Source organism: Pseudocercospora fijiensis (genome assembly GCF_000340215.1).
Source record: "Pseudocercospora fijiensis CIRAD86 unplaced genomic scaffold MYCFIscaffold_16, whole genome shotgun sequence".
Taxonomy (NCBI): Eukaryota; Fungi; Ascomycota; class Dothideomycetes; order Mycosphaerellales; family Mycosphaerellaceae; genus Pseudocercospora; species Pseudocercospora fijiensis.
The window spans coordinates 406,140-425,017 of record NW_006921547.1 but is presented as its reverse complement, the minus strand read 5'-3'; positions in this window follow the sequence as shown (position 1 = coordinate 425,017).

Genomic DNA, 18,878 nt, shown 5'->3' with positions numbered 1-18,878 from the left:
GTAAATTTTTATATATATAGGATCGCTCCGGGTCGCTCGTAGTCGTAGTCGTTAGTAATATTTATACTATTCGTATATTACTATATTAATACTTATCGACTCGTCGACTCGGTCGTATTAGTCGACTCGGTCTAAACTAGAATATACTAGTAGTACTATAGGTTTAAGTATATTACTATTACTATTAACCGTCGTTACTATACATCGCTATATCCTATCTTATACGTTCTCTATTAACTATAAAATCATTCTTCGCCGCCTTAGTATTATTATCCTCTATATTTCGGAGGTGCGATTTCTATATACTCTACTCGGCACGTTGCCTTTTTATTACTCGCCCGTAAGCCTTTATAGCTCGTATTTCCTTATCCTCCTATTCCTCGTCGTAAATTGTATTATACGTCTCGAAATTAACTATACTATTAATATAGCGAGTCCTATACGGGGCGCCTTCGTCTATAGGTATAGCGTATAATATATAATAGACTAGTAGTAGGCTATATACCCGTCGCTTTTTAAGTCTACTATAGTACGGTAAAAGACGCCGTAGCCGGATTGTTGTTAGACTATACGTATCCTTATACTCGCTCTTATCGTTAATATAGTCGTAAAGCTTAATAAAAACGCCTATAACGGGCCTCCGTTTAGTCCTAAGCCCCTTCCTATATTTAATTCCTATTTCTATATTAATCGAGATTACGTACTTTAGTTACGCTAGTAGGCGACTACCGAATCGAACCGCTAATTTATTAGGTGTTTCTATATAATTAACGATGTATACCTATACCTATATAAAATTATAACGTCTATTACCGTAGAGCCCCTCCTAGTTTAGTATATATCTCGCGAAGTTAGCTACTACTACGTTAGGATGTTCTGTATCCTTACCCGTAGGCTTCTAGTATCGGATTCTACCGTAGAAGCAGATCTCTATATCTAGGACGTATATATAGTCCGTTACGATATCGGTAGGGTCGGCTATAGTACTTAATACGCTATTCTTATCGTAGGTACCCTATTGCCGTACGAATACCGTAATCGCTTATCGGAAGTCGCGACCTAGGTTCTCTTCTATTATAGCTATAGCCTCTCTTATCGTAATCTACTTAACCGATTTCTTTCCGTTCCTATTAGTCTCGCTATCTAATATACTTTCTTCCTAGCTAGGCTTCTTATTTATTAGCCGAAATATAAGCTTTAGTAGTTTATAGTATTTATACTCGAAATAGCCGGTATTTAAGTATAGAAGATTGCCGAACGTCTTAATATAGCTCGGGGTATATATTATACCGTAGAATTTCGGTATATTAAAGTGCCCTTCTATTTGTATTATTATTAGCTCGTTAGCTTCGTCGTCCTCGTCTATTATAACTATATCGTCGTTATTTAAATCGTTCGTTCTTTACGTAGTAGCCTTCGCCTCCCGCTAGGCCCTCTTCTATACCTTTGTTACCCTATATAGGCGAAACACATTCTTCTATTCGTTTATCTAGTATAATGCTATCCTTAGATACTTAACTATTTCGTCGTTATAGTATCTATATATCGCTAGAACGGTAAAGTCTACTAGTATACGTAGAAATCTTATCGCCTACGGTTAATAGACCTCTTCGAGTAGTAGTATAAATATAACTAATAAGACTTATAGGACGCTTTACTACTCTTAGCCTATCTACTAAGTAACTACTAAGTAGTAGTAGAACTTGCGAAGTTTAGTATATACAGGTATATACGCGAACCGTCTATCTAGTATCGTATTGATAATCCCTTATACTACCATTTTTCCTAGCTTTCTTGTTTTAGTAGATAGGCCCCTATTCGGGGTCGAGTCGGTAACTAGTTAGTATCTCCTCGTTTTTATATAGCTTATCTTGTCTACTAGTAGGTCCGTAGTCTATTAGATTGCGTATATTAGCACTCCTTTTAGTAGCTAGTATAGTATGTCTACTACTAAAGACCGGTATATATCGACGTGTTTCTAGTACTATATAAAGCAATCGATATCGTAGACGTTCTATAGATCCTTCGCTGTATATTCGCCTTTACGTTACCTTAGATATCGCTACTTCGTAGAGTCGTATAACCGCTATTCTACTATAATATCGAGGTACTCTCGTTCTATCGGATATGCTAGGTAACTTAGATAATATATATTTGTCTTAACTCCGGTAATTGTAACTTGCTATTTATAGTCTACTAATATTACTACTAAGATTAGAAAGCACCTACGCGTCGCGCTATCTACGTATATAATATCCTAGCCCTCGCTATCGGCCGCTTTTATAGTAGAGCGAAAGATATATACTATCGATATATAATATACACTATTTCTAGTAAAACGATCGCTATCCTTAACGACCGGTAGTAGTCCTAGTAAGATCGTACTAGGTCTGTTATTTACGTTACGTACTCGTACGTATAGGTTTCCGATAGTAAGATATATAGGGCATACTATTAAGTTACCTTAGTAGTTAGTTATCTACGTTTTATCGGTTAATACGATTAGAGGTATAATCGTTGCGCCGTCTCTGTTTATCTTACTCTAGGTATCCTACTACTAGTCTACTAACGCTATATTAGAGTAGATTCGCTATAGTAGGTTATTAGTCGTCTACGCTCGATATAGCTTATATACTAGATTATTCCTAAAGCTACTATAACCTATTAAGAATATTACTACTTTCTTAACGGATCGGTATCGTAGTACTAGTTCCGTACTACTATAACCTATTCGACTTGTCGGAAGGTATAGCTTTCGAACCTTTATTTAACCTAATACCCTCGATAGTAGTATACCGCCGGCTCGTAGTTTCGACGTTATAACCTTTACGCTTTTCTAGCTTAGTAGATCGTACAGTAGTGCTAGCCTCTCGTCTTCGAAAAGTCTCGCAATTATATATCCGAATATTCTCTCTCTTTTTAAGAATTGCGTAAAGCTTATATCGAATAGTAACTTAAATGTTCCGTACTTGCCCGAAGTATCTTATATTCGTATTTTAACGCTACTTGTAGATTAGGCGCTTGTATTTACTCTACTATACTGAACTATAATTATGCTACACCTAGCTATAGGCTTGCTAGCGGCACGGCTAGTATATTTAGTAAACATATCGATATTATCCGCGGTACGGTAGCCTTTTAGTATTAGCCGTAATCTTATTAACTTCTAGCTTCCTAGTGTCGTTCCGGCGGCAGTTGCCTATATGCTCTCTATTTCGTCTTCGTCCGCTAGGCTATTCTATTAAAGGACGGAAACTAATACTACTACTACTACTAGTAGTAATAGTATAGGCAACCGAGGGTAATATAACCTATAACAATATAGGCAGCTATATTTAGCATAATAGGATAATAAGACCGTTACTTAGGCTAATAACTAGAGCCCTACAATATAGGTATTATAGAAGTGTAATATAAATAATGTGCTATACGAGGTTAGTACTCTATCTATAATATAGAAGGAGGCCTCTTATATAGGCTTAAAACTTAGCCTAGGTATATAGGGCCGGTTACTAGCTAATATCCCTCCCTTTCTTCGTATCTAACTAGACACGCTTTATATTGCGCGCTAAAAACAAACAAATAGTTATATAGTAGCCTTAGGTATCTTAGCTAAGGCTATTTTAATAATACCCCCGGGGTAGTATTATTCCTAGATTCTATTAATATGCAAAAATAACTTCCTAAGCAACTAATCTACTACGCCGACTTACTATTGCTTTAATATACCGTAATCCTTACTAGCAATAACCTTATTAGCTAGGCGGTTCTTCTAAACTCCTCCGTAGGTATAGAAGCTATTAGTACCGAAGTACTCGGCCTCGTAGTAAGCTTAATTAATAAGGAGGTTAGTAGCCGTATCCTATATAGCCTTCTCCTACTCGCGTAGATATTCCTTAAGCTCCTCCTTACTAAACTAGAGGATTTGTTTAACTTCGTTCTAAACAACGTAACTTAACTAAGGAATCCTACTAACTAGGGTATCGGAAATGCAACTAAGGCCTTCGACTAAGATAGCTATAGGGAAGGCGAACGGTACGAAGGTATTCGAACCTAGAAGGGCGGTTAGATTGTGGTACGCCTTAGTAACCTTAGAGACGGTTAAGTTATCGTAGCTCTTAATCTTAGTACTATTAATAACGCGAGAATAGCCTAAGTCGATTAATATACGGTCGCTCTCGGGCTTTAGATTACTATATAGAAGGTATAGTATCTAAATAGATACTTCGCATTCCTTTAGAGGGTTAAGGATCTACTAAGCTACCTCGCCTTCGTTAGGCTAACTATCGAATATATAGTCGAGGTCGTCGATAGTAAAGTACTTGTTAGTAATCTTACTAATCTTATTGAGTAGAATTAGGCTACGGCTATTAAGCTTCTTAACCTAGTTCTCGAAGACCTCTAGTTCGTATATACCCTCGATAATAGTTAAATAGGCGGTCTTATCTTTAGATATAAGAGAAACCTTAACGCGTAGATAGCTAGCACCCTTACTAGCTACGAGCTTAACTATATCTTATCCGAGACGAGAAGTCTCCTTAGTAGGACAATTCTTATAACTGCTATTACCTACTGCGAAGTTCTTAGTAGGCTTAGGGACGGAGATAAGCTCGTATATATAATTAGGTCGAAGGGTAACGGCTAAGAGCTATAAGGCGGGATACTAACGGACGATTTAGTTGCTTACTCTATAGGTTTAAAGGGCATTACAGCCTTCCTACTTAGACTTAGGCAGTTTACGTATATACTAAAAGTATATACGAAACTCCTCCTATATTAGGTCGACGATAAGAGGAAGGTACGCTCTACGAGGCGATTATATCTAACCGAAGACTCGAGAGAAGATAGTATTACTAGTCTAACGAAAGCGGTCGAAGGAGGTACCTTAGCCGAGAATACTAGCGACTAACTTGCTCTAACGATTAGTTAGCGTAAGATCGCGAGTAATAGTACTAGTAGGGTTAAATACGTAGAGTCCTAAGGAGGTCGGAGCGGTAGTAGGACGTCTAGGAAACTAGTTAGTATAATTAGTCTTAAGGGCGGCGAAGGTATCCTAATTAGCAGTCTCGCGCCTAATCTTTAATAGGCGGCCGACGAGGACACTCGCCTTAGTACTAGTATAGAGACTATAGACCTTAGCGGCCTTCTTAATATAGTTAGTATATATAGTAAACTGCTCTTTACCTAGCTTACTAAGGTCGTCGAGCTATTAATAGAGAGATAGAGCGGTAGGAGCTTTACCTATAGCGGCCTTAGGAACTATATCGATCTCGGTAATAAGGTACGCAATAGAGTCGCCCTTATAAGAACTATAGATATTCTTAGTTAATAGGATCGGCGAGAGGCCTCTATCCCTACGCTCGCTAAAGGAGCCTTCGGAGGAGACATCTTCTAGTAGTATATCTAGTATATTAATATCCGAGTTACTATAGTTAGTACTATAGTTAGTACTAGAAGGAGCGCTATACTTCTTAGTAGCCTTACGGAGGGCCTAGCGAGTATATAATGCCTTCTTACGCGCTACTTCGGCCTTAGCGCGCTCGTCTTTAACTTCTTAAGGGACCTTATAGTTGTAGGTCGAGCGACGATCTTTACCCTATATTTCTATAGCGAGCGTAAGACTAGTAGCCGTATCGGCCTCTTATTCTAGGCGAAGAGCCTTACGTTTAAGAACATTAACGATAGGAGCCTCTTAACCTTTAATAATAAAACCTATACTATTAATACGATAGCCCTTCTCTTTTAGTAGATCCTTAGTTATCTATATATTAAGATCGACCTAGACAATTGTATCGTAGTGCCGCTTCTAGTAGGCTATTATAAAGTCGTTAAGCGTAAAGGACAAGTTAAGTAACTGCTTACCTACCTTCTTACTAGCGGTAGATATACGATAGATTATAGTATAGGAAAGGTACTCGGCGCTTTAGCGACGGACTTTGTACTTATTAACGAACGAAGAGACCTGCTTAGTACGCTCTTATCTACTATAGGCGAAGTTAACAAGGCTCTTAGGAAGACTGCTTAGTCCTCCCTAATATTCGAAGGCCTAATCGAGGGTCTTAAAGCGTAAACGAATCTAGGTACCGGCCGTCTCGAAGCTATAAACGATAGGAAAGGCTTATTAAATATCTATATCTTTAAGAACGTCGCGCTTAAAGATACGCTTACCGATAGACTAACGTAAGTTGTTTATACCGTACGTAACTAAGATAGTAGCCTTCTTAATATTCCTATCGATAATACGTAGTAGGGTACGAGCGTTCTAGATCTTCTTTTAAGGGTCTTTAAGGGCGGTAACGATCTAGAAGTAGTGCTCGAGACTAGTCGCAGTAGCTAAGGCGCTATCGGATAGGGCTTCGATCGGGACTAGGGCGGCTAGGCTTAGGTTAATAGGGGTAGGTAGGTCGCCGCTACTACTAGCGCCTAGCGGATTCGAGGCGCCGGAAGACATAGTCGACCGAAGCGGTTTAGAAACGAGTTTGTAAGTATTCGTTGCTTAACAATAATAATTAAAGGGTTTAGATAGAAGGGGGGGATAGTTAGGCGGTAGCGAGTTAGTTAGTAATCGAGTAGAAGAAAGAGCTTAGGAAGCTCGCTTTAAATAGAGTACGAAAGTAACGTAGTCCGTATATACCGCGCTAGTAAAGCAAACGGATAACGGCTATATATAAAAGTAAAGCTATATACGAGACTTCTTTGTTAAAAGGTAGGCTAAAGTTTAGTAATCGGTCTAGCTAATTGCAAGTAGCGACTACGCGCCTTTATTAACCGTTAGCTATCGTAGACTCTTATATACTCGATCGTAGATTCTCGCGTACTCGAAATATAACGAGTTAGTTCAAGTCCCTAGCAGAAATCTATAGTAGTAAGGCTAGCGGGACTAATAATACCCCTAGGGTAGTATTAGATTTTCTCTAGAGATACTCGGTAACAAGGAGCAAGTCGCCTAGGCCTAGCGTAGCTAAATCGTCGGTATATTAGCCTATAGTACTACTATTATAGATATAGCATTACCTTTTATATTAGCAAGTACGTAAAGGTAGTCCGTACGTTTACCTTCTTCCTTCTTCTAAACACTAAGCTTAATAGCCTAAGGTCCCTATTCTTAGAGGCTATAGGCCTAAGTTGCTATATCTATCTAAGCGGTAGGAAGGGAGAGGGATAGGGAACCTCCCTTTCTTAGTATCCTACGTAACTAGTACGGATTAGGATAGGAATAGTCTCCTCTAGCAAAGTATCTTGTTATAGTTAATACCTAAGGGTAGTTGCTAGAGTCTCGGAATCTAGAGGGAAGTCGTCCTAGAAGGGTAGAGGGTTTAGGTTCGGCTATCTTCCTAATACTACTCTAGGGATATTATTAGGAAAATGCCTTATATAGTTCTATCTAAGGAAACAAGAGCAAAGGAATAAAGTTATAGTAATATCTATCGAAGGTAAAGGCAAAGTAAAAGACAATAATAAGATAAGCTAAAAGCAATAAACAAATAAGTATAAACATTAGTAGGAACAAATAGTAGGTAAGGACTAAAGGTATAGGGCGGCACTATATTAATAGCGCGGAGAACGATTAATAAGAGTAAGGAAGCAACGTAGTAGAGTAGAGGTAAGGAAGAGTAGGTAATTATTTAGTCTCGGGGTTAGGGTCGTTTAATACCTACAATTCTAGGTAGTCTTTATCGCTAGACTAGTCGAGTTCTTCCTCGGAGTTAGAGTTAGACAGCTAGAAGTCTAGTTTGCTATCGGAATTAATATCGGAAATGCTCTACGCGCAATTAATACGTATATAACCCTCCCTTTATTTATAAGTTATTCCTAATAGCTTACTAAGACGTATCTAGGGATACGTATAGTTATTAGGTAGAACAGGATCTATAATCGCGGCCGGATCCTCCTCTCGATAGGCATCTAAGGTCGGTAGAGAGTCTATAGAGGCACTAACTTCCTCTTCGGTTAGAGGAGAGCGGGTAGGTTCTCTTAATTCGACGATCTTCTTTAGGTTAGCCCGAGGGTGCGAGTGCTTTAAGGTAGCACTATTAAGTTCCTAAAGATAGTACGTAGGACTATCGTAAAGGACCTCCTATACTCTATAAGGCCCTTTCTATTTAAAGGCTAGCTTATAGGAGTAACTATATTCTAGCTCCGACCGGTATAGGAGAACTATATCGCTAACCTTTAGAGGCTCCTAATTAATAGTATCACAGTTATCGAAATACTACTTAGCCTCTTTACGAAGGCGACGCTATCGAGTAAGTCCCTCTTAAGAAGTAGTATTTATCTCCTTAAGAGCCTTAGCGCATAGGGCAAGAAGATCTACTCTAGTACGAACAGACCCCTAGTCGTAAACGCTATACGTATAGCAAGACAACTTAATCGGAAGAATAGCGTCTCTTCGAATTATAAGCTCCGCTTGTGTAAGTCTAGTAGTGTCGATAACGGTCGTTCGGTCCGCCTAGAGAAGGGCTAGGACGTAGGTAGAGATCGCGACTAACCTATTACTACTATTAGTTAGCTTAAATAAGGCATCGATTAAAGACCGATAGCCGCGCTTAACGATAGTATTAGATTAGGGATAGTACGGGGAGATACGAACGTTCTTCGCCCTATACGAAGTAAGTAGCGCTTAAACTTCTTTAGCTATATTAGTCGTAGCGTTATCTAAGATAATTTTATAGGGCGTACCCTATCGGTAGAACAGGTCCTTAAATAGAAAGGTAGCTATATTACAGGCGTTAATAGCACTATAGCCCTTGCGGAAATAATAGGCTTTAGGCTACCGAGAAAGACCTTTCCGAATAATATAGAGGCTATTATTCTAGCTTAGATAAACCCTATTACCGTACTATCGTTCCCCGACTAATTAGGTAGCGGGGATACGTAGCTCGCCTAGCCGATAGTATGTATTTCTAAAGTTACACTTAGGACAGCTCTTATAGTAGCGAGAGATATTAGCCTATACGCTATCCTACTAGTATCGTCGACGAAGGATATCGAAGGTGCCCTCCGCTACCTAGTAGCTAAGCTCGTCGTAAACTACGTAAAGGATTTCTTATCTTGCTATAGGGTTACTAATAATACGCTAGAGGGGTATATTAACTATCGCTTATCGCTAAAGGAGGCGATCTTTAATAAGGAACCTTCGAGAATAGTAAATAACCCGACGGTATTAACTCTTTTATAGACTAGGTACTTTCTTCGTATAGGTTAGGAAGTAGGCGATATAATAGGAGTCGTCGGAGTAGACCCTATTAAGGATATTATCCCTATCTAATTTATCCGCCTTAGCTTTAGCCTAGTTATTACCGTTAGTAGTAGGGTTCTTAGGCTACCTATTAGGTTTATTAGGTTAGTTACTAGGCGAGTTATCGGGCTAGTCGTCGGTAGTAGACCTAGTAATTGCTAGTATAGCGTTAATATAAAAGGTAGTAAAGAAGGTACGGTTAATAACCGCGTCGATATCTTCTTCTTCTATTATCTCGGTAATATCCTCTTCTATAGTAGGCCTTCTAGAAAGGCTATCTAGTCTAGTATACTTCTTCCTAGGAACGTAGAAGACGTCGAAGTTAAATAAATAGATCTAGGCAACCTACCGAGCTATCGTAGAGTCTAGTAGGTCGGAGGCTATATAGTTAAGCTAATAGACTAGCGTCTAAGTATCGATTTCTAGGCGAAAGAATATACTAAAGAGCTATAGTCGGAACTTCTTTAGAGCCTTATAGACTCTAAGGCATTCTCGCTTACTAGTATCGTATCGGGCCTCGATCGGTTTCTATAGTCCTAAGTCGTACCTAATAGGGTAACGTAAGGATAGCTCCTTACGGTTATACTATATTAGTATCTCGCTATAGCCTTCCCCGCTCGAGTCGATAGTAATAATTATTAAACCCGTACCTTCTAAGTAGTTAATAGATATAAGTATAGGTACGCTAACGAGTGCCTTAGTTACCGTATCCTTAGCCGCTTAGTAAACAGAAGTCTATTCGAACTTAGTATCCTTCTTAAGTAAGGCGTATAAGGGCTTATATACTAATACAAAGTTCTCGACCTAGATACGGAAGTAGGAGACTACTCCGAGCTAGGTCCGGATATCCTTCTAATAGGTAGGATCCGGCTAGGACACTATCTTTAGGACCCGTACGTTATTAGGATAGCGGCCGTTTTTATCGGTTATAAACCCGACAATGTTTATTCGTTTATATAGGAGCTAAAGCTTCTCCCTATATACCGTTAGATTAGCTCGCTCTAGGTCGTAGAGGACACTATCGAGGTTCTAGATATACTCGAGAAAGAACCTACGGATACTAGGCTCTACTTCTTTATTATCGTACCTAGTTTACCTTAACGCCGATATCGTCGAGGAATAGTATCGCTATATAGGAGATATAGGCCGCGAGGACTTAGTTTATAATACGAACGAACTAGGCTACTAAGTTAGTTATCCCTTAGGGAAGGGTAGTTTGTCTATATAGCCTAAGAGGTGTCTCGAAACTAGTAAGGTCGCGGCTATTAGGGTAGAGAGGGATCTAGTCGAAGCCCGAGAAAACGTTAACTAGTAAGGCTATAATATAGTTAGTAAAGGCTTCTAAGAACCTATTAGTCTCCGGAGGAAGGTTAGTATCTCTAATAGTAACTACGTTAAACTTTTGTATAGCTTTAATTAGACGGTACTTCTTTAGTTCCCTAGGAGCTGTTTTCTTTTAAACTAGGAAGTATAGATTACGATACGAGGTATAGGAAGGCTTAAGTATACCGGCCTTTACGCGCTACCGTATTATATCCTCGACTATACCTCGTAGGCTTAGGTTTAGCTTAAAACCTAGGTAGGCCTAAGGCTTATATTCGATCGTTCGGATCTTCTACGGAGGGGCAACCTCTAGATTAATTCTACCTAGGTAAGTAAAGTTATATACTAATACGGCTTCGCGATTATACAGAAGCTTATATAGTAGGTTAAGTTTAAGATCCGAAAGCTCTATACTAGGTTTAATCTTCGTAAGCCTTTCCGGTATTAGCCTTAAACCCCTAGGAATAGTAGAGAACTTTTTAGTAATATATCTCTAGTCGTACGGACTATCCCTAGGTAGCAATATTGCTTCCTAATTAAGACACTTTTATCGCTAGTTAGGATTCCCGCTAGGATTAGACCTATCGGTAATATATACGCTACCCTTTACGGGCTTAATCTTATTAGCTACCCTCTTATATAGGGTATATATACTAATCGATTGTCGAACCCGAGCTCTCTCTCTTTATCGCTAGGCCTAGAGATTAGCGTAATAAAACAGCGCGTAAACTTCTTTAGAAGTCTCCTTAAGTCGATAGGTATATAGCTAATAGTCCTAATTTATAACGCCGGCGAAAACGTTAGATTCGTAATAATACCCCCGGGATAGTATTAGACTCGCGCTCTAATTAGTTAGTTCGGGTAGACCCGCGTCCGGTAATAATGCCTCTAGCGACGATATATAAGATAGCATTATTACCTTAACTCGTATAGTAGGTAGTCGTTATATTATACTCGCTATCGCTTTAAGTATTCGTCTCCTTAGTATAGAACCTAGAAACTTACCTTAACGTACGGAGCGGCGTACCTCTAGATATAACCTCTTTAAGCTATACTAACTTATAGCGCAGATTGCCGGTCTTGTAACCGCGCCGTAGCGTTTCCCGAAGACCGTTTAGAAGCAGTAAGGATATCCTCGTAGGACTTATAGCTAGTGTTTCCGATATAACTAGTAAATACGATACGGTTGCCCTTCTAGTTAGCGATAGTTCCCTCCTAGGAGCTATCGTCGCAGTTGCGCTAGATACCCCGGATTATACGAGACTATAGTCGACCTGGAATAATTAGCGTGTTTAGGTCGGCGGCAATCTAGAAGGTAAAGGAAAAGTATATACTAAAGGCGTCTACTATAACATTATAGCAGGTACCTACTAGCGCAACCTCCCTATTTACTCCCTATATACCGAAGGAAATGTCTCTATTTATTAGCAGCCTAAGTTGTTTAGCCTAACGCTTACTTGTAATAAGTAACTCTAAACTATTATTAAGCATTACTAGCACCTACCAACCATAGCTCCCGATAGCAACCTAAATACAGATAGCGGGAACAACGGCGAAGGAACGGGTAACTACGGAAAGGTCTATATTATTAGGGATAGAGTAAAGTTCCTTAGGTCGAGGAGGTCCTACTCGACCGATTTATTAGCTAGTAAACCGGACAGCCTTAATAGAAACTAAAACTAAAACAGGGTCGGCCTTATTACTATCCCCTCGGCCTATCTCCTTAACTCCCTCTTTATTAGCATTATCGATAGTCTCTTAGTTCTCGTAGGTTACCGATTCGCCTTCTACTAACTCTTAGGTACCTAAAGAAAATTTAGGAAGGAACTATAGGGAAGAGACGTCGATATAATCTTCTCGTCCCTGTTTTTTTTAGAGGGTAGCGAGGTCTTTTATAAAGGTAGTATCGTTAGGAATTCGGCTCTAGAATAGGTTAGTAGGCAAACCGTATACTAATAGCTCTCCTATAGATACGTTAGACTTAAGGTCTAGGAACTACAAAGCCTAGAAGAGAGCGTTTAGCTTTATATCTATAGAGTTAGCTAGGCTAGCACTATACTTGTTTATATACCTATTAAAGCGAAAGCTCTTTAGATCGGATAACTTTCGCTTATAGGCCGGTAGGTTAGCTAGCCCTAGGGTACTACTAATGTCGGTAGTAATATCTTCTATAGCGACCTCTAGAGTCTCTAGGACGACTAGGCTCTCTATAGGTAGGGTGCTAGGTATAGTACTAGGTGTAGTGCTAGATCGGGTAGCGCGGTCTATAGCTGTCTAGATAGTCTTAGTTTTAGCGGTTAACTCTCGTTATTGTTTAGCCTTATCGGCCGCCTTATTCTTTAGTACCCTAGTAGGGGCTACCGTACTAGGGCGAGTAGGATTCTATAGGCTCTTACCCTTGTTTTAGGACTAGGTTTAGGACCTTATAGTAGCGTAGACATCTATACTATTCTTAGTAACCGCGTAAACATTAGTAACTACGTCCGGGTCCTAAGAAACAAAGCTAACTTTAACGGGCTCGGTAGTACCGTTACTACTTCGCTCCTTAACCTGTTTAGCCCTAACCTTCTAAGTTTCTCGTTTAGTAATAGCGGCGAGGGTACTATTCCTAGTATCCTTAAACTCGATCTTGCTACTATACTTCTTCTCTAGAAGGGTCCTTAGTTAAGGTAGCTTTAGGGCTCTCCGATCCTATTCGAAATCAATCTTATCGCCGGTATCTATATAGTAGAATCGACTATTTACTTATATAATAAGCTTCCTATTAAGAAGCTCTTTCTAGATAAGGTAGGACGATTTGATATATTTATAACCGCTATATATCTAGCACTTACTATCTAAGTTAGAATAGATCTTCCGTATAGCGTAGATATCTACTAAAGGGGCTTTAGGGTAGTTAGGGTCTGAAACCTAGTAGACAAGTAGTATATCGCCTAGTATAGTAGTATCGATAACTTCCCTAACTCGCTATAATACCTTCGCATTTAGGTTTAGTCGGGCTAGGGATTTAGCTAAGTCCGTAACGTCTTAAGAGTGTTTAGTAATAGTAGGAGTTACGGTCTTAGGACTACTTTACGATTTAGGAAGGAACTTAGGTCCCTTACTTCCTATAGCTTCTTTCCTAACCTACGCTAGGTTATTCCTATCTTCGCTATAGATAAACTTCCTCGTATCGGCGGTACTATTAATATCGGCCTTAATATATACTAGGACCTCTTTGTATCTCCTAAAGCTCTTAGGATCGGCCTCGCTAAGCTTATAGCGACGGAAGATACGCTAAGCTATAGGCTACGGCAATCCCTAGAGGAGTAGCCTCGTTCTCTAAGAGTTTTCGAGGTTACTCTAGTCGATACCGTCCGCTAACTCGACAAATTTACGAATATACCCTTTTAGGTCGTTATCCTTAGTGCGCCTTACTAAGTAGAGGGCCTCGAGCTACGCGCGACTGCCTTTAATGCGACGGCTATCGCGCTCCCGATACTCCTTAGAAAGGCTAACTTAAAGGTTTCCTAGTTAGTATTAGACTTATCGTCCCTTTCTAGGTAGCTAACTAGGGTTCTAAGGGTTCAGTAAAGCTTAGTAATAGTAGTCCTCGTAAGGGACCTAATCTTATACTAGTTAGATTCTCTATCGAGCTCGTACTTAATTAAGCCTTCCTTAAAACGCTCTATATATGCTATAGCGTTCTACCCTTTAGATAAGGGGTTTATAGTACTCTTTAGTTCTAGCGGGCGACGCTTATTTTAACGGAGAAGCTTAGTTTGCTTCTCTATTATCTTTATAATAATATTATCTTTATAATAATATTATAGAGTGCCTCTAGCGTAGAGGGCGTAGGAGGCTCGCTTATATTAACTAGTCGCCGTCTAATTTCCTCGTTAATAGGATTAGGGACGGTTTCGAATTTAGAAGATTCCGCTAATTCTTAAAACTCGTTTTCGCTAGAGCTTATTCGATTGTTTATAAAGTAGTTAAACTAAAATGCTATATAAAGTTAAAATAGAATGCTATATAAATGTGTTTTTAGTATATTTGGTTTGTTTGGTTTATTATAATATTGCTACGCGCGAAAATAGTATATTAGGCTATTCTCTCCTAGTATTACCCCTAGGGTAGTATTAGGATTTAGCCTCCTAGGGGTCGCCTAATTACCTCTAGGAGCTTAATTTAGTAAATTTTAAACGAAAGCCGCTCGGAGGGAGAGACTGCAATCTCTATTTATACCTAGATCCTAGAAACTAGCTCGTATCTCCTTTAGCTAGGCGGGGGAGGGCGGTAGCCTTCTTTTTCTAGTAGAAGGCTAAGTACTGTCTAAACGAGGCTACGAATCTAGGAACGCCCTACCCGATTAATAGGGGACTCCCCGGCTATCCGACCTACTATCTAGAATTTACTATCGTTTAATAGTCTTAGCAAACTAAGCAAGGCCGATAGGTAATTAATCTATCTCCTCCTTAGGCGGGGCTTATCTCGAGTAAGCGGTACTAAATAGGTCTTCGACCCGGAGCCGAGTCCTTAGAAGCTAGCTATAGTTATAGACTAGGCCCTAAGCTATAACAGTCCTAAGGGTTTATAGCTTTTCGGGGTTAAAGAGATGCCCTCGTTAAGAGGTTTCTTCGCTTATCGTAATAGCCCCTCGAGATACTTCTATATCGTCTATATCGTAGGCTCTTATCGTACCCTCGCTCTAGTTATAGCTATTCGTACCCTAGGACTACCTTCGATATACCCGAACCTATTAGATATAAAGAGATAGCCCTACCTTCGGCTCTAATAAAGGACGGAAACTAATACTACTACTACTACTAGTAGTAATAGTATAGGCAACCGAGGGCAATATAATCTATAACAATATAGGCAGCTATGTTTAGTATAATAGGATAATAAGACCGTTGCTTAGGCTAATAACTAGAGCCCTACAATATAGGCATTATAGAAGTATAATATAAACAATGTGCTATACGAGGTTAGTACTCTATCTATAATATAGAAGGAGGCCTCTTATATAGGCTTAAAACTCAGCCTAGGTATATAGGGCCGGTTACTAGCTAATACTATATATCGAATTCCGGTAATTTAAGATATCTATCCTATTTAATACTATCTATACTTCTTTTATCTTCCTATAGCGCTAGTACTATTAGCGTTAATGTCGTTATTAGAATAGCTTCTATTATACCTTCTTTATTTACGTCTTGCTATATACCTTCTAGTATCGATCTATCGTCGGCTTGTTCGGTACTCTAGTCGCTACCTTAGATCGTATATAAGTTAAGTTAGGCTCGCTTCGCGGTATTGTTTATAGTAGAATCGTACTCGGTAGATTCTTTTAGTACGACGCGTTCCTCGCACTTATTTCTATATTGCTTATAGCCGTAGGAGCTTTTAAGTAGCCGGTTATATAACCTATATTCGATATATTAAGACATTACTATATATATAGCTAGCTTTTAATAATAGGCGCTATTACTATAGCTACTATAGGTTTGTCGTATATCGATGTATACGAAGTTACTAAGGCTCTTTAGCCCTACTACAAATATAGTGCTTAGCAAACCCCCCTTACTACTACGAAAAGATTTATATATAAGTCGGGTCCGACTCGATATCGATTCGTAGCCCGCGGATTTAGCAAAAACTCGGATTTATCCTATTCGATTATACTAACTTAATATTACTCTACTAACGCCTCTTACGATAATATTTAAATACTAATTTGTATACCGACTTGCCGTCTAACTTAGTTACTAGTTAGGACTAATCGGAAAATTAATACTAAATATAAACGACCGTACTATATTTCGACTAGATTTCTATATTACTCCTAACGCCCTAAGGCCTATATATTATACCGTAAAATGCGTTATGTGTATTCAATTCTATATACGTATAGAAGTAGTATTGCTCTAGTTTAATACTACCCCGTAGTATTATTAATTACGTTAAATTCGCCCGGTACTACTAAGGCTTGCTCTAGTTATATTATAGCTAGGTTGTATTCCTAAGCAAAGTAAACGAATAGCGCTCGAGTAACTGCTAGTAAGTATTACTCAGCCGACTTAGTAACGACGTCGTTTAAGGCGGTATCTAATAAGCGGTTTATATTAAATCTAAGGCCTCTAAGACTCGTAGTAGTTACGACTACCCTATCGGTACGCCTATTAGATAGAAGTATAAAGCCTTATCCTATCGACTCTATTTGATTTTTATATATACGCTATTATATACACGCTATTATATAGACCTTACCTAGACGCCGACTTATTAATATTAACCTATGTTTTAACCTCTAGCGTAGCCAAGTATCGGGTCTCGTATCGCTCTAGGGATAGTACGCTAGTTATCCGCTCCCTAGCTAATAGTACTATTCTATTAGCTAGAGCCCGCGGCTCTAAATCGCTTTAGGGTTCTAGGTATTAAGGTCGGCTAGGTATGTTTCCGGTCGGGGTCGAATTGCTCTTATACTAGACTATATCTTCGACGTAGCGAGATCTAGAGCTAATCGTATCGATATAGGTACTTTAGCCGGGTATTACCTACTCGGTTACCTATACTTAATAGGATATTATAGGTTATAACCTAGAGTAGATCGGCTTTCTATACTAGTAGGCTAGGGAGGGTAATAATACTCGCGTCTACTATTTTCTAGTCGGTAGCAATTATACTACTACTAGTGCCTCTTTCTCTTTTATAGGCTAGTTCGCTAATAAGGATTTGCTACTCGATCGCTCGTACCTAGAAGACTAGTTTATATACCTCCTATACGATCTAGTTCTAGCTAATACTAAGCTCGCCGACTATATTATATTTCCGGACGGTAGAATATTAGACTAGGACGCTAGTAAGGCTCGTACTATTGCTATAGTCCGCGGCGTAGATAAGTAGTATATCGATAGTATCTAGATAAGTACGTTTTACTATAACTCGAATGTTTAGCTACCGCTAACCCTAAGTAGTACGATAAACGTTTGCTATAGTTAGCTTAAGGCAGTATTATATACTATCGTAGGTTAGCGTACGAGTATTGCTAGTCTAGTATAGATATATACATTATTTATATATAGGGTTGCTAAGTCTAGGGTCGATTAATAATTTAGAGGCAGATTAATACTACGACTCGGTATCTTAGAGTTAGCCTACACTTTTTAGTAATACTATTAATATATTAAACTTATATCCTTCTATATTACGATACTATTTTCTAGTATTACCGTCTTCGTGTTAGACGCTCGGTTAGCGCTAGACTAACCTATATCCTATATACTAGCGGTAACTACGCCTTCGCGGATTATCGAATTACCTAAAAGTAACTTAAAACATTCCGGTATATATAGCGACTAATTTGATTATAGATACGTATACCTATACATTTTATCGCGATAGGCCTTAATATAGATTAATATAGTACCGAAGAGTTTAGCTACTACTAGTTAAAATTATTATCCTAGCTACTACCCTAGTATTCTACTACTACTACTACTACTACCGACTCGCTATAGATAGCCTACTTAGCCTCGATTCGTATAAGTTCCGTACTACTTAACTTCCCGTTATCTAGTTTCCTTATCTAATCTAGCCTCCCGGCTACTAGATCTATATCCTATTGCTACTATTACTACTACCGACTTACTACGGATGCCCTACTCGGCCTAGAGTCGTATAAGTTCCGTACTACTTTACTTCCCGCTATCTAGTTTCCTTGTCCTATCTAGCCTCCCGGCTACTATATCTATATCCTATTGCTACTATTACTACTACCGACTCGCGGTAGATACCCTACTCGGCCTAGAGTCGTATAAGTTCCGTACTACTTTACTTCCCGCTATCTAGTTTCCTTATCCTATCTAGCCTCTCGGCTACTATATCTATATCCTATTGCTACTATTACTACTACCGACTCGCGGCGGATAGCCTAATTAGTCTCGACTCGTACGAGTTCTATACTGCTTTAGGTCCCGCTATATAGTTTCTTGTCTTTTATAGTATCTCGTTATAATTCTCGGTAGAAGTACTATAGGATTTTCGTCGCTGTCTTAGTTATACTATAGTTAACGAAAGTCGAGGCTAATAACGCCGTAGGCTTAGATCTAGTACTAGTATATTAAAAGGGCGTATAAGGCTACAATTATTATTAAGCAGCTAATCCCTTCGTTATAGGCGAAGGCAAATAGCTCTACCTATAACGAAGAGGTTAGCTACTTTATAATAATTATAGCCTTATACGCCCTTTTAATATACTAGTACTAGATCGAGGCTACGGTATTATTAGGTCTATATCGAGTCTAGGCGCTAGATTGCTAAGGTGCATATCTAGTGT